Here is a 12,340-nt window from a genome sequence, read left to right as displayed (position 1 = left end):
CAAATATTTCTAACTGAAGATTTTGCTACTCAATGTCAGCAAGGATTTAACTTGTCAAATAGGCTTACTTCCTTGAGACAGTGGAATGTATCCTTTTACAAATTATTTTAATTAATTAACTAATTAATTAGTCAACTAACTGTGTGTGTGTGTGTGTGATGCGCTGGTTATCAGAGTGAGTCATATCTTTCTCTCAGAAATCTTGCTATCTAAAGTAGAGAAGTAACATCCTACGTCCTGATAATTTTTCTTCAACTGCTTTTTACTTATCAATAAACTGGAATCCTGAAATAATACTTACTTTTCCTGCATCTAATGGAAAGGTAAATACTTCACAGGCTGTAGTCAAAATGTAGCTGTGAGGGGCAGTCTCATCTGCAGGCTAGAGAAGGCGAGGTGCTTGGTTAGACTTGGTTCTTTGTTGATTGTCAGATTGAGGGTATCAGTGTATCCTTGGCTGGGGATGAAGGCTTCCGTCTGTTGTTTTTATCATGTTTCCATCCGTAGAGAAAGAAAAAAATCGCCACCTATCTCACTCTAATAAGAGTGAGCAGTGAGAAAGAACGAGTCAGCAATCCATAGGGAGGTCTGTGTCTATTCATGTCCTAATCTTGGAAGTCACCTTTGATCCTCTTTGATGTATTCTAGACTCCAGAGGCAATTCAAGTCTGACTTACTCTCAATGGGAAATTTACACAGGGCTTTCATCTCTTTGTATTTTGCAGAAGTGTCAGTATGAGATCAACTAAAAATAAAAAGTAGAAAATAATTTGTGCCATGAATTTTGAAGAAGTAGAAGTTGTATTTCTGTTTGTGTCGAGTGAGTTAGCTAGCTGGTTGTGATGTCCTGGGTCAGTTAGGAAGACAGGCACTTCACATTACATAATGTGCTTCTTGTGGCAATATGAATAAGTAGTGCATTTTCTGGGTGATTTCATTGGTCAGTTTACCATCATATGGCATGAAGATAACCAGATTATACTCGGTGATCCAGCTGGTATCATTTTAGAAATTTGGATATAAGGATTTATAACTTTTATGACCAAAAATTGACAAATCCGTTGTGTTTTGTTTCAAAAGGTGTGACTACTACCTTCATCCTTCCAGTTTTTTCACTATACAACCATCCTTGAAAGGGTAACATGGAACAAAAGGCAGTATTTTATCAATAAGACACATCTAAGACTGAAGGTCAAGAAAGTACTTAGCAAGATAAAAGCTTCTTACCCCAGACAGTTTTCAAAGTACTATTGTAGATCTGAAAACTTTCATTTTTTTTCTCACAGATTTTTCGACTTACAGATTTTAACATTGCACTTCATATGTCCCCCAGAAATGCATGGTGTCACTGAAGTTACTATGACTTTTACTGTAATCAAGGGGACAGAGAACCTGTGGAACTCGACTACTTCAGGGACCGACAGAAATGCTTATTGGGGAATCAATGTGACAATGCTATCTTTCTTTGTGGGCGGCATAAAATGATAGAAAAATCAAGCAGATTTGTGTGGCAGTCAAGAGGGTGGAGATCTTTGAGATGCCATGGCTGTCCAGAATGCTCATGATACTTTGTAAATAAAGACCCATCTTTAGATTTCTTTTTACCCAGTCTGCAGTGGTAAAAGCATGAAGTCCTTTTGTCAAGGACATTGTCCCCAGCAAGGCCTTTTTGCAGGAGGAGTACTGCTTTGGACCTAACAGTTATCTTAAGAGAGAGTACTAGAAAAGAAATCTTTAATTGAACTTCTTTTGATCATATTTGAATATATTCTTAGCTTCTTCTAACAAGTGGCTTACCCTTAGCATTTCCCCTTGGTTCAACACCTCCAAAGCAGTTAGTTATCTTTTATCTGTGTTCAGATATATCTTTTCATACTATAAGAAACACGATGTTAAACTTAAGAATCGTTGCGTATCTTTCCCCCTTTTAAGTTATAATCTAACCTCATTTTTTGACATTGTAGTGTGCTTCTTATTTTGAGTTTTTGAATGTACACTTCTCTCACATAGCACACGACAACAGTTGTTTCCCTTAGTTCTTTGTCTCCCAATTTCTCTCTCTCCACCTCCCTTTTATGCCACATCCACTGCCTTTCCATTTCCCATCACAAAAGAGCAGACTTCCCAGGGCTATCACCCAAACACAGCATAAACAAGTTATAATAATACTAGGCACAAATCCTCATTGATATGTTGGCTTAATAAGTCGGCTGAAGCAACATAGTAGGAGAGAAAACCTTCCAAGAACACACAACAGAGTCAGCAACAGCCCCCACTCCCACCACTAGGAGTCCCACAAGAACAACAAGGTAACAATCAGAACAAAAATGTAGAGGACCTAGCACAGAGTCATGCAAGCTCCATGATTGCCTATTCAATCTCCATGAGCCCCTATGAGGCCTGCTTTTTTGATTCTCTAGGCCATGTTCTCAAGGTGTCCTTAATTCCTCTGATGCCTACAATTCCCCCCCACTTCCACGGTGTTCCCTGAGCTCCAAGGGGAAGGACTCAATGAAGACTCTAATTTGAGCTTTCTCTTTGCTTAAAGGTTGGTTGTGAGTCTATTGTAAATAGAAGGTTTTGTGGCTGTGTTGGTATCCCAGTGTAACCAACAGAAGCTGCCTGGTTACAGAAGATGGCTGGTTTTGGCTCCAAATCCTCCATTATTTGAAGTCCTTACTAAGGTCACCTTGTAGAATCTGGTAGTTTCTACTGTGCCAGATTTTCACATTGTTCCCCAAATACCTTGAAATTTGAGTTGTCTCTCTTGGTACTCTCTCTCTTTTCTGCTTCATCCCCCCTGGCCCCTCCTGCTCTCATTCTTACCCAACAAAGTCAATCTACAAAATATATTCTATTTCCTCTTTCCAAAAAATATTCATTCTTTCTCTTACAGCCCATATTGTTACTTAAATTCTCTGTTCTGTGAACTGTAACGTTATCATTACTTTAAGAGCTAATATCCACTTATAGGTAAGAACACACAGTGTCTATCTATCTGGGTGTGGATTACCTCACTCAGCATTAGTTTTTCCTAGTTCCACTCATTTGCCTGCATATTTCATGATTTCTTTTCTTTCTTTTTGTTTTTCTTTGACAGTTGAGTAAAAGTTCACTGTGGCCTGTAATACATTTTTTTATAATCGATTCTTCAATTGATGAACTTGTGGGATGTTTCCAGTTACTGGCTATTATTAATAATGCTGTTAAAAACATAGCTGAGCACATGTCTTAGTATTACGATAGAGTGTCCTTTGGATACCCAAAGTGGTGTATCTGGGTCTCGAAGGGGATTAATTCCAAGTTTTCTGAGGAAACACTACACTAATTTCCATAATAGTTGTACATGCTTACACCCCTACCAAGAATGGAGGAGTGTTATCCTTGTTCCACATCCTCTCCTTCTTGAGCTGTCACTTGTGTTACAAATCTTAGGTGTAGCAGACTTTCCTGGACAACCAACCCCCAAATCATGACATAGAGACTAATTCTTAATTACCAAAGCCATATAGCTTAGATTTGTTTTGCACTATAGTATAAATAAACCCATTTATATTAATCTATGTTCTGCCAGGTGTCTCATGGGTATTAACTGCCCTTCTGCATATTCTGCTCCCTTCAAGTCTGGCTCCTGACTCCCAACTCCCCCTTTCTTCTTCACAGTGTTCTTTCTACCCAGAAATTCTGTCTCTCTCTATTAGCAGTTTAGCTTTTCATTGAACCCAAAACAGAGACATATCTTTACACGTATAATCAAATATCTCATAAGTCTTAGTCTTTCTGAAAGGTGTAAGATGGAATTCTAAAGTAGTTATGATTTTCATTTCCCTTAATTTCCTAAGGATATTAAATATTTTTTTAATTTCTTAACCATTTTTGATTCTACTATTGAGAATTTCTGTTTACGTCATTACTCATTTTTAATTGTAATATTTTATTTTTTGATGTATAGTTTTTGAGTTCTTTCTCTATTTTAGATATTGGCCTCCATTAGATGTGCAGTAAGTGAAAGTACATTCCCACTCTATAGGCTGCTATTTAGTCCTATTGACAGTGGCCTTTGCCTTATAGAAGATTTTCAGTTTATGCAGTTCCATTTATTAATCATTGATAATAATGCCTGTACTATGGATATTCTCATCAGGAAGTTGTCTTCTGTGCCAACGTGTTCAAGGTTTTTCCACATTCTCTTCTATCAGTTTTAATGCATTTGATTTTCTCCTCATGTCTTTGATCCACTTGGGTAGAGTGATAAATTTGGATATCTTTGCATTTTGTACATACAGACATCCAGTTAGATTGGTACAATTTTTGGCAGGTTTTTATCCCATTGTATTTTTCTGGCTTTTTTTAAAAAAAATCAGAAGTAAGCTTTACAGAGGTATGTGAACTTATGTCTGGGCCTTTGATTCAATTCCATGGATCAACATATTGTGTACATGTCAAACCATGTAGTTTTGAATTACAAAGCTCTGTAATACAGTTTGAAATTGGGGATGATAATACCTCTGGAAGTTCTTTTATTGTTCAGGATGGCTTTTAAAATGCCGTTTTTTATATAAAATTTAATATTGTTGTTTCATGGTCTAAAAAGAACTGTGTTGGATTTTTAATGGAATTGTGTTGATCTGTATATTCCTTTTGGTGGGATGGCCAAAACACTTTTTAGAGTTCAGTGAAAATGAATACACAACATACCCAAATTTATGAGGTAAATGAAAGCAGTGCAAAGAGGAAAGTTTATAACACTGAGTACTTATATTAAAACATTGGAGACCTCTCATACTAGCAACCTAACAACACAGCCACAAACTCTATAACAAAAATAACTAAGGACCAAGAGGTGCATATGTGAAGAAATGATCAAACTGGGGAGTGAAATCAATAGATTAGAAATAAAGAGAATGATACAAAGAATTAATGAAACAAATAATTGTTTGAGAAAATCAAGACAGACAAACTCTAATCAAACTTAGAAACAGAGAGAAAATATCTAATTTAGCAAAATCAGAAATGAGTCGGACATAACAACAGACATCAATAAAATACAAAGAACCATTAGGACTGTGATCCACAAAACTTGTAAATCTGAAGGAAATGAATAATTTTCTCTATAGATACTAGTTACCTCAGATTAATCAAGATCAGATAAACAACTTAAATAGACTTATGAGCTCTAAGGAAAGAGAAAGAGTCACTTGAGATTTCTTATTAAAAGAAAACTCAGGCCAGACAGTTTTAACTATAATTATTATCTACAAGACTTCTAATATAGAGCTAACACCAATGCTCTTGAAATTATTTCACAAAATAGAAACAGAAGGAACATTGCCAAATAAATTTTATGGAGTCACAGTGATGCTGATACCCAAATCATACATTGATTGAAGAAAAAAAAAGAGAATTACAGACCAATTTTCCATATGAACATAGATGCAAAACAATCTCAATAAAAACCTTGCAAACTGAAAATGAGAACAAATAAAAAAATCATTCCCCGTGACCAAGTTGGTTCTTCTTGGATGCAGTTATGGTTCATCATACAAAGTTCTACATATCTTATCTAACATATAAACAAACTGAAAGAAAGAAAGCACATGATCATCTCATTAGGTGCTTTGTCTTTTTATTTATACCCCAATCTCAATATTCTTGAAAGAATGAAACATATATTAGTTTAAGGCCTGAGTTTTCACAGAGAGGCATCTCATAGAAAGAGGATCAGAAAATTGGAAGTTATGCCTTGTATTTTTAATCCTCTTTTTTGTTTAGTAAACTAGGTATAATCTTTCAACTATATTTTAAATATTTATTCATAGTCTCCTCACTTGCTTCTGATCACACAGATTTTAGATATCTATTATGTGATCATTTAAGACATGCTTTCCAAACAAAATGTTTCCATGTAAAATATTTTGCATTTTAAACAAATCATACATGTTTAGTTTATCATTGTATACTAATCACTAAGCTTCAGCAAATATAAGAACTTCAGCTACAGGCATTACTATAGGGTAACTCACTATAAACCAGAAAACTTTTTGTCAATGTACATACAATGCATTAGGTTTATGAACTTCATTGTTTAAAGTTTCATGTTAATTCAATTTTGATATTAACAATATGGGTTCTATCAAATTTAGTAGAATCTATGTAATTTTGTAAATTAAAATATGTAATTCTCCATTGGTGTACTGATATAATAGGAATGTGTGTATGCATTTTTGTATTCACATACTTTTCTTGAAGGCTGGATATTCAGGTAATACCTAATTGTTATAATATGGATTCTAGAAAAATGACTAAAATTCATTTAATTTCATTAATGAATTGATTATGAAATAATAAATTCACATTACGTGAACTTTTAGAAATGCTTATTTTAGCCAATTTTTAAACACTGTAGGTAATAAATAAGAAGTACAAAGTGAATTGGCACAAGAAATATGCTAAAAAATAACATATTTTCAAAGGTGAACCGTGCTTCTGAAGAAATGGGATGAAAATAGCGCACTTTTTTAACCTGTTCACGAAGATTTTACCTACAAAATGTCAAAGCACATATTTTAAGAATATATATTAACCATGCTCCAATAATTTAATGATTATCACAAGAAAAAAATAGACACATGTGTGCTAATCTAATGCATTAGGGTTCAAATTATGAGGTGTCTCAAAATTACTGACACATTCATTAAATCACATATTGCTAGGATTCACACTTAGAATTCTTGATGTAGTTGGTGTGATAGCTTATAGGTATTCTAACCTTAGCAAGACTAAATTTCATTATTTACAATTCCTTTCCTAATATGTTCATTTAGGACCGATTGCATGGAAAATGAAATGAAGAACTGGCATTTTTCATTAACCCCTTCCCAACTTTAAAGAATCAATGAAACATTAATAGGATTGCTTTTGCCTTAGAGTGTTGAAGAGGTAGAATTTTGAGTATTTTTTTTAAATTTGTCAGATAAATAAAGGCAATGCCAAATAGTTATACTAGAGCATGACTTTGTGGAACCATGGGAGCAAATGAACACCTAAGACTCCAGATTTGTACAGCGGTGATGAGAAATCAATAAGTATGATATGAAATCCACAAAGATTAAATAAAACAGTTTTAAAAACATAAAAGATCAAAAATTTTAAAAATGTTTCAGAAACTAGGGTGTCCGTTCTTTGGTTAAATAATAACTCAACAAAAATACCTTCATTAGACACACAGATTATGATTCACTTTATCTTGGATATTTCAATTTCATTAAATAATAGAAATTAAATGCTTAGTCAAGTGTGATGGTACGTGCCTGCAGTCCAAATACTCAGGCATATCTCAGTCAGTTTGAGGCCAGCCTTTTTGAGACTCTGTCTCTCTCTCTCTCACTTTCTCTCTCTCTCTCTCTCTCTCTCTCTCTCTCTCTCTCTCTCTCTCTCTCTCTCTCATGCAGCGCGCGCGCACACACACACACACACTCACACACACACACACACACCAACACAGGAAAGAAGAAAATGTATGAAAATAAGAATATCATATTGATGGGCTTGCCTCAAATCATTTGAAGTCATTTAATTCCTTAGAGATAAAAATTAAAAGAGCGAGAAACAGAGATCAAGACAGGGACAAGAGAGGGAGAGGAGGTATCTCACTACAGAGAGTTTCTTCAGCTCAGGTCTATAAAGAACTTGGTCTATAAAGTACCTTGATCTTTATTACAACTTTCCTTTCTAGCTACATGCATGTTTGTGTGTGTGTGTGTGTGTGTGTGTGTGTGTGTGTGTGTGTACCAGAGGTTGCTTAGCTGCTCAAATAGTGTAATCTAATGTCTTATAATAAACAACAATGCACTTCTCTCTCATTCCCATTTTCTTTTTCTCTGAGTGTTTGTATGTCCCTGATGCTGTTTTATGTTTTTTTATAATTTTTGATGCTAGTGAATTATATTTTAAATTGTTTTTATTGAAGTATATATTTTCTTCACTTACCTTACTTCCTCTTTCCTTCTGTTCTACCGTCTCTCATGATTCCCACACTGAGGAGATCATCTCTTTTTCTACATCTCGTGTAGATTAGATCATGTATGCCTCTCTTAGTGTCCTTTTTGTTGTCTAGGTTCTCTAGGGCTGTGAATTGTTTCTGGTTTGTCTTTGCTTTTTGTCTAAAAACCAATTATGAGTGAGTATATATGATATCTATCTTTCTGGGTCTGGTTTACCGCACTTAATATGATGTTTTATAGATCCATTCATCTTCCTGCAAATTTTTAGATGTCATTATTCTTTTCCACTGTTAGCACTTCAGGTGTAAATGTACCACATTTTCCTAATCCATTCTTTGGTTGAAGGCATTTAGGTTGTTTCCAGGTTCTGGTTATGACAAACCATACTGCAATGAACATAGTTGAGCATATGTCCTTATGGTATGATTGAGTATCCTTTGTGTATATACCCAAAAGAGGTATTTCTGGGTCTTGAAGTATGTTATTTTTCAATTTTCTGAGATATCATGATACCGATATTCAAAGCAGCTGTGGCATTTTGCACTGCCACCAGCGATAGAGGAGTGTTCCCTTTACCCCACATCCTCTCCAGAATAAGTTGTAATCACTGTTTTTGAACTTGATCATTCTTAGAGGTGTTAGATGAAATCTCAGAGTTGTTTTGATTTGCATTTCTCTAATGACTAATGATGTTGAGCATTTTCTTAAGTCTTTGTGTGGTTTGGGTATCAGAGTAATTGTAGCCTCATAAAAAGAGTTTGACAATATTCCTCCTATTTCTATTATGTCGAAGAGTTTGAGAAGTATTGGTATTAGTTCTTCTTTAAAAATCTTACAGAATTCTGTACTGAAACCATCTGGCCGTGGGCTTTATTTGGTTGGGAGACTTTTGATGACTGTTCCTATTTCTTTACTAGTTATAGGTCTATTAAACTTGCTTATCTCATCTTGATTTAATTTTTGTATATGATGTTTATCTAGAAAATTGTCCATTTCTTTGAAATTTCCCAATTTTGTGGAGCACAGGTTTTTAATGTATGACCTGATGATTCTCTGGATTTCCTCCAAGTCTGTTGTTATGTTTCCCTTTTCGTTTCTGATTTTGTTCATTTGTATATTCTCTGACTGCCTTTTGGTTAGTTTGGATAAAGGTTTTTCTAATTTGCCGATTTTCTTAAGGAACTAATTATTTGCCTCATTGATTTTTTTGTATTATTTTCTTTGTTTCTCTCCCTAGTTTGTGTTTTCTTTATCGTCTCTGTTTTGGTTTTCAAGTCTTGAATCATTTCCTTCGTCTATTTTATTTCTTTTTCTCGGTTTTCTTTAATAGAGTTGCTGATTTCTTCCAATATTTTGTTTGTCTTTTTTCTATTTCTTTGAGGGAATTTTTTGCTTCCTCTTTAAGGGCCTCAAACATTCTCCTAATGTTATTTTTGGGTCATTTTCTTCTATTTCATTTTTATTGGGGTGTTCAAGTATTGCTGTTGTATAACCACTAGTTTTTGTTGCTGTCATGCTGTTCTTTGTGGTATTGAGTATGTTCTTACCTCATCTACCCATCTTTTTCCTCTGATTGGTGTAGTTGGGGCTGTGTCTCTGGAGATTAATTTTCCAGGTGATGGTGGATCCAAGACTTAGATGGTTTCTCCTTGTGGTATAGTCAGGGCCACAGTTCCAATAACCCTGAAAGTCACTCAGCATTCCTGGATATTGCTAGGCCCTCCAGGGTTGACTAGGCACTCCCAGGTGTAGCTCTGCAATCCTAGAGGTTGCTAGGTCCTGCTCCCAAGGTGACTGCATGCTTGAGTCTGCTCTTACACTGTTTGCTGACTCAGGCCTATTCCCACAGGTTTGGGCCTGCTCTCATGGAAGTACCTGACTTGGGCCTGGTACCACTGAAGTCTCAGACTCAGGCCTGATTTTTTGGTACTCTTTCATACCTGCTCCAGTGGAGGATGCTGGTTTGGGCCTTGATGCTTTGTTTTAATCCTGACTCATACTGTAATCTGATAGTTTATATTCTCAGTGAGTCTTAAAATTTTTAGGTGACTAAATGCTGAACACGGTCTGGAACCACCCTTTGGAAATCACCAAACTAAAGAATGTAACAGGTGTGGGGGCGTAGGGAGAAGGCTTAACAGGTAAGTGCACTTGCTACTCTTGCAGAGGATCTAGTAGTTTTGTTTCTCAGAATTGTGCAAGACAGCACACAACCACCTGTATCACCAGGTGCAGGAAGCCAGTGGCATCTTCTGGGCATCATGGGTACCTGTACGTACACATGAACAGAAACACAGATTCACATACATGAAAGTTATGTATGTTTGGATCCTGGGACAGTGTTCACTGGTTAAAATAGTTGCTGCTTTTTAACAGCACCAGAGTTCAATTCCCACCTCTTATAACAGACAACACAAAATCACCTTTATTCCAGCTACAGAGAATCCAATGTCCTCTTGTAACAGTTAAATGCTCATTGCACATGAATACACATATATATTTATGGATATTAGAAAACTCAAAATATATAAATGTCTTACAAATAGTATAAAACACAATATTAGAAATAGTGTTAGATAAAGATATGTAACAATCTAAAAGTTTTAGTAATGAATAATCTGCCTTGAACAAATGTGTAGATTTCTCTTTATTTTTTATGTTACATTTGGGTAAATGATAGCAAAAACTGTGTATATTCCATATACTAGGTAATTTTATCAGTACACATAGCAATATACACATAACTCCCTGTATATTTATGTGGCAAGATAAGGAGTACATGCACACAAATTTCCCAAGGTCAAAGGAGAGATGGTAAAGATAGATTAGGTCGAACAAGCCAGATATCCTTCAATAATGAGTAATTCTTAATGTGGTGTCTTTAATAAAAAATGGTCCTTATAGGCTTATATGTATTTGAAGACTTTCTCCCTAGTTAGTGGTGCTCTTTGAAGAGCTTATGAAACTTTAAGAAAAGAGAGCATTGTTGGAGGTAGTATGCCACTGGATTTGGGGAATTAATAGCCTCACCCCTTTTCCAGTTTACTTTCTTGGTTTCCTGCTGATAAGATACAACCAATTAGCTTCTTCTTCTGCCTCCCTTCTGCCATGCTTTCCCCACCTTATGAACCATCCCTCTGGAAAAATAAGCCAAACTGAAAACTGTCACCTATATTTCACTTTAGGTCATCATAGTAACTGACAAGTTATGTGTATTTTACACTTATGTAAGTGTGTATGGGATAGCATGTATTTTTTAAAAAATACATTTAAAAATAATTTTATTGGGAGTTGTTTGCATTAGACTATTTGAAATTGTGTTTCTTATATTTCTTTTCTTAGACATAGGAAAGCAGCTGACTTTTCTAATATTTCATCTTCTTTCATCTCACACTCAGAATTTTCTCTTCTGATTATTTGTTTTTTTTAAAGAGTCATGGTTTTATAAACATGAACACTCAACCCCCTGTTGATTTGGATAAGTGTTAACATTTTAATTTTTGTAATAACACAGACTGTATTTTTTTCTATCAAGGGACAACTCAAGTAGAGAATTGATGTAATCAAATAATTTAGATGCAAGTTATTTGCTTTATGTTTTAGTATTTGCATTTTTGCAAACACTTGAAGACATACATAAAGTAATGCCTGATGTAGCATCTGCTGTGTGAACCTGTGTGTAGATTTGTGGATAGAGACGACAAAGGTTTTCTAGGACCTGAAATATAATTAGTGAATTATATCAGCTTTATTATTAATCATCAGCTTAGTGTCATATTTGCCTTCCATCTAGTTTCGTATCAGGTAGGATGTAAAATAGTTTCAGTACATTAAATCCCAACAAGTTTTTGCTGGTAGCAAACAGATTAGGTTAGTCTGTGACTATTTATTAACTCTGTTAATTGTTTGACACATCATTATTGACTTCCATTCACCGACTGACAGATGGCCAATAAGGTGTTAACTAGAATTCTCTCTACTGTTATAAACTTCTGATAAGTCTGTGTTTAAAAATTATTTTTAAATACTAAGTAATCTTTCTTAGGGCTAGATGAATTAAGCTATAAAATCAAGATATGAATAATTTTAGTAGGGAAATGATTCCAATTTCAAATTGAGTAATGAAGACCAAATTAGCCTCAGATGCTCACACAATTAAGGTTTGTTTTCAGAATCTTTTGAGCTTCTCTGATAATGAGTGTATTAGGAGAGTGTTCTAATCAATATTGTAACAGTTAGGAAAAAAACTGGGAAAGAACCCAGAATGAGCAGAACAGTCACCAATAAAAAAGCTTCTTTGTTGCAATAATATAAGTTAGAAAAGTGTAAATTCTTGT

This window comes from Myodes glareolus, chromosome 3 (genome assembly GCF_982192425.1).
Source record: "Myodes glareolus chromosome 3, mMyoGla1.1, whole genome shotgun sequence".
Taxonomy (NCBI): Eukaryota; Metazoa; Chordata; class Mammalia; order Rodentia; family Cricetidae; genus Myodes; species Myodes glareolus.
Note: the sequence above shows the minus strand (reverse complement) of the source record.